Genomic DNA, 5,075 nt, shown 5'->3' on the forward strand with positions numbered 1-5,075 from the left:
CTCAGATTTTAAAGACTCCAATAAACTTAAATTGTTAAAACTCCCTGTAGGATAGAGGTGACCCCAGGTATTGGCAGGCTGTGCTAACAGAATGCCATCTCCAACAGCTTCTAGGATGCTGGAGACCACCAGCATTGGGCGTGTTAACTGTCTAGTCAACTGTGTCAGAACTTATTGCCAGGATGGCAGCGAAGGGATGGATTTTTCAGCCACAACTCTTTTTATTTTGCTTTTTTAAAAAATTAAATTATTTATTTTTAGTTTTCAACAACCACTTCCCTAAGTTTTAAATTTTCTCTCCCTCCCTCCCCAAGAAAGCTTGCAATCTGATATCGCATACATTCCTATTACATATTACACAACAACTCGTAAAGACCATCTAAGTCAAAGAATAAGATCCTGAGTAAGACAGAGGTAAAGGAGGAGTGAATTCTCTCTATCCAGACTGGTGGAGGGGGTATCCTCACTGAGGAAATGACTGAGGGCTTAAAGTAAAGGTGGACTAGGAAGCTTCTCCACCTATTAAACTAGCAGTGAAGCAGAATGGGGCTGGTTATCTCACTGGTTTTTCAGGAAGGTCCTGGAAGTCTGCTTAGACCTCATTCCAAGTTGGTGCTAGAATTAAAATAATGGAGAGATTTCTTAGGGAGGTTCTATCAGTCACACAGGGGTAAAACAGAGGAGTAAGCAGTGGTGGTGATTTGGGAGGACAGTGTAGCCCTTTTAAGTAATTAGGTCCCTAGTGGGCCTCACTAGCTGCTATCAGGAAAATGCTCCAAGGCCTGATATACAACTGATATTGAACTTTTAGTTCAGCCTTCAGACTGTCCCAGGGGAAAATTAGATCCTGAGTAAGACAGAGGTAAAGAAGGAGTGAATTCTAGGCCTGGGGGCCTCTCTATGTAAAGGCATGAAGACAGGAGCTGGAGAGCAATGTGGTGTAGAGGCAAGAGCAGGGGGGCTGGCATCAGAAGATCTGGGTTCAAATCCTATTTCTTATATTTATTATCTTTGTGAGCTTAGGTGAGTTCCTTGATTTCCTTGAGCCTCAGTTTCCTCTATGGGCAGTTAAGTGGTGCAATGGAGAGAGTTCTGGCCCTGGAGTCAGGAAATCCTGAGTTCAAGTCTGGCCTCAGACATTCACTAGCTGTGTGACCCTGGGCAAGTCACTTAACCCTGTTTGCCTCAGTTTTCCTCATCTGTAAAATGAGCTGAAGAAGGAAATGGCAAATTATTTGAGTATCTTTGCAGAAGAAATACCAAAAGGGTCACAAAGAGTTGGGCACATGACTGAAATGACAAATAATGACAACAGTTTCCTCATCTATAAAATGAAAGGGTTCTCTTAGATGGCCCCTGGGGTTCTTTCCAATATTATAATCCTATGAACTTTCTACTCATTTTATTTTATTTTATTTTATTTATTTATTTTTAAAAGCAATTGGGGTTAAGTTACTTGCCCAAGGTTACAGGGCCAGTTATTTTGTGTGGGTGTTAAGTATCTGAGGCTGAACCGATCCCGGGTTCTCCCGACTCTGGGGCCGGCGCTCTTACTCACTGCACCACCTGGCCATCCCTTTTCTACTCATTTTAGCTGCTCTTCCCATCCTCTCCAAGGTGCCCTCAACTACACTGGACACTCCCTACCTCTTTATTTTCCAGATGGTCCCAAATGTTAGTTTTTAAAAGCCAAACAAGTTTTATATTTGATCCTATAGGTAATACCGCAACTAAATAATGCTATACTGCATAGAGTGCCCTGCCTCGAGTCAGGAAGACCTAAATTCAAATCTGACTGGCCCGGGAGTCAGGAGGACCTGAGTTCAAATCCAGCCTCAGACACTTAACACTTAGTAGCTGTGTGACCTTGGGCAAATCGCTTACCCCCAACTGCCCTCCAAAAAAGAAAAAAAATAAATTCAAATCTGACCTCAAACACATACTAGCTGTGTGACCATGGGCAAGGCATTTAACCTGTTTGCCTCATCTGTAAAATGGGGTCATAATAGCCCCTACCTCCCAAGGTTGTTGTGAGGATCTATGAATGAGATAATTGTAAAGCACTTATCACAGTACTTGGCCCATAGTAAGTACTGTATCGATGTTAGCCATTACAATTTTTACATGGATTTAGTGAATTAAAAGATCAGTTGGAGACCAACAGAAAGGGCAGGGGCACTCATTTCACCTAGGAGAAAGACTCAGATCAGCCCCAACTTTTCAATCCAACTCATAAGCATTTATTGGCCACCTACTTTGTACTCACCACAGTGCAACAGGGTCACCTTACAGAAATTCTAAGGTTCAGAGAAAATATAAAAATTCAGAACAGCACGATCAGCTGACACAGTTCATTTGAGCCCCAAATTCCTAAGTTCTTGGCAAATGCTGAGTTTGTTGAAATTTCAAAATTGGCAAGTGCCCGCAGCCTCCAGTCACCTGGTCCTGTAATTCCAGCTCAGGTTGTATTCCTGGGGAGAAAGGGCCCAATCAATATGAAGGTAGGTCAGCATTTCAAGTCCTCCCCCTGCTTTCTCTGTGCTATTCCTCAAGACTCACTGGACATAGCTCCTGCCCTTTGAACCTCAGACTCACACATCCACCCATTTCAAAACAGCTTCTGCTCAGGAGAGACAGAAAGCCTCAGTGGTTGTGCCTGCTACTTGCTATAAGAAACTTGGTTTGCTTTCCTTTTTATAAACTCAAAGCTTAGCAGATGACTGGGTATGGCAAGCTCCAGAACAATCAATGGGGAACCTAGAATCAGACAAACCTACTATGTGTCAGGCACCATGATAAGTGTTGGAGATACAAATAACTAAAGACAAAAACAGTCTCTGTTCTCAAGGAGCTCACAGTCTCATGGCAGAGACAGCATATGAACAACTACATAAAAAAAGATATATACAGGATAAGCTGCCGATAATCATGGAGGGAAGGTACTAGCATATATGTGGGGGTGGGGGAGATCAGAATAGCCTTTTTGCTGAAGGTAGGGTTTTAACTGGGTCTTAGAAGAAGCCTAAGGTAAGATGAAGAGGGAGAGAATTCCAGGCATGGGGAACAGGCAGGGAAACTGCCCAGAATCTGGAGATGAAAGTCTTGTGGAAGAAAGAGGAAGGAGGCCAGTGTCACTGGATAACAGAGACCATGACAGGGAGTAAGGTGGAAGAAGACTGGAAAGGTTATACAGGACTGTAAAGACAAAACAAGCTTTTATTTTTTGATCCTAGGGGTAATAGGGAGCCATAGGAACTTATGGGTAGGGAGGATAACTTAGTCAGATCAGACCTTTAAGAAGACTGGTTTGTCAATGTGAGAGAAGGATGGACTGGAGTAGGAAGAGATTTGACACTGGTATAATTTCACATTTAACAAATCAGTAAACCTAGCCCCAGAGGGGCTAAATCACTTGGGCAAACTAGTCCAGCTAGCTTGTGGCATACCTGGGACTGGAACCCTAATATTTTGGCTTGGTGTCCCGCAGAAGTTGGCTTCTATGTATATAGAAAGAGCATTAACTGTCAGAGGACATGAGTTCAAATTCTGTCTATCATTTAATGACAGTGGACAAGTCACTTAACCTTTAAATTTCTTCATCTGAAAAACAGACCCTTGAACTGATAAATGGCCTCTGAGGTCCCTCCCAAGTCTGTGTCTGTTATCCTCTGTTCACAGAGAGTTCTTTGTGTTTAGAAGGATGAGGGTACTACTGGGCCAGGTTTCCTGGGGCTGACCAGCACCTAGCATCTACTGAAGGATTTATTGTTGACTTATAGATGGGGATAAGAATCAGGAAGTTTCACCCCACCCTCAAAATCCCTTAGGGATTCTTTGGCAGGGCCTCCTAGACTTTTAACTCCTTACTCACTGGAGTCCAGCTCCACAAGGGCCAAGAAAAAGCCTTCTCTAAACTTGATACCTCCTCCAGTGTCTAGTAACATTTCACACACAGGGGGAAGTGAATAAATATTTCTTAAATGAATCTCCTCAGAAGAATGACTGAAAGTGATTTCCTAACCATCTGTAAGACATTTTTTCTCCCTACCTTCCACATCTCATGCTAGTTTGAAGGGGTTCTTTGACTTTTATTTCCTGTCCAGTACCATATGCCTGGGGTCCCCAGTACATCAGCTATGACCTATCCGTTAGTCTTTTTTTTTATTTTTTTTTTAAAGCAATCGGGGTTAAGTAACTTGCTCAAGGTTACACGGCCAGTTATTTCTGGGTGTGGTGCTAAGTGTCTGAGCCTGGGATTTGATCCCCAGGTCATCCTGACACTGGGGCTGGTGCTCTTACTCGCTGTGCTACCTGGCCGCCCCCTATCCGTAGTCTTAAAGACTTTAACAGGTAGATCTCCAGGATGGTTAATACCGTCATCCTTCCTCCTCTGTTGGTGATGAATACTGACAGAATCCCCCATCAGAAACTTGCACTATCAGAACCTCTCTCCTAACTTGGACCAAAAGGAAACAAAAGCCAAAAGTAAATAAAAAGTAACTCCTTACTAGGAAAATATTGGGGCTCCCTTGTTCTATACCCATCTTAGTTTGCTGGAGAGAGTGATGGACAGGTAGATATAAGACCTGACCTCTGGTACTGGGTCTGTCATTAACTAGCTCTATGACACTGAAAGTTAAAAGTTTCCTCATCTGCAAAATGAAAAGAGTGGATTAATTCTCCCTAAGGTCCTCTAGATCTGCATCAATGAAGGAACTTCTCACATCGGAAGTTTCTCATATTAAACAAAATCACATATTCCCTTCTGAGGACCAGAATATACTAGTATTGAGACAGTTTGTGCACCAGGACATATGAAATAGCCATGGCCATGTATGCCAGTAATGGAGGCCTCACCTACATGTAAGAACTTGGGCTGTTTGTCCCGTCTTCTAAAGAACCTGTTTCCTAAGGCTGATCCAAGAGATCAGGATTCAGAGGATCAGGTCAGGAGGAGAATGAGGTATGGGGATGGGAATGTTACCAGGTGCAGCCCTAAATGATCTGTCATTTCAGTGAGGAGACACCAGACTGCCCAGGAGATTTTTTTGAGGCTTTTTAGAGCAATACAACAA

The sequence above is a fragment of the Petaurus breviceps genome, unplaced genomic scaffold (assembly GCF_028583685.1).
Source record: "Petaurus breviceps papuanus isolate PSGF00001 unplaced genomic scaffold, PetGlider_PUasm1.0 76, whole genome shotgun sequence".
Classification (NCBI taxonomy): domain Eukaryota; kingdom Metazoa; phylum Chordata; class Mammalia; order Diprotodontia; family Petauridae; genus Petaurus; species Petaurus breviceps.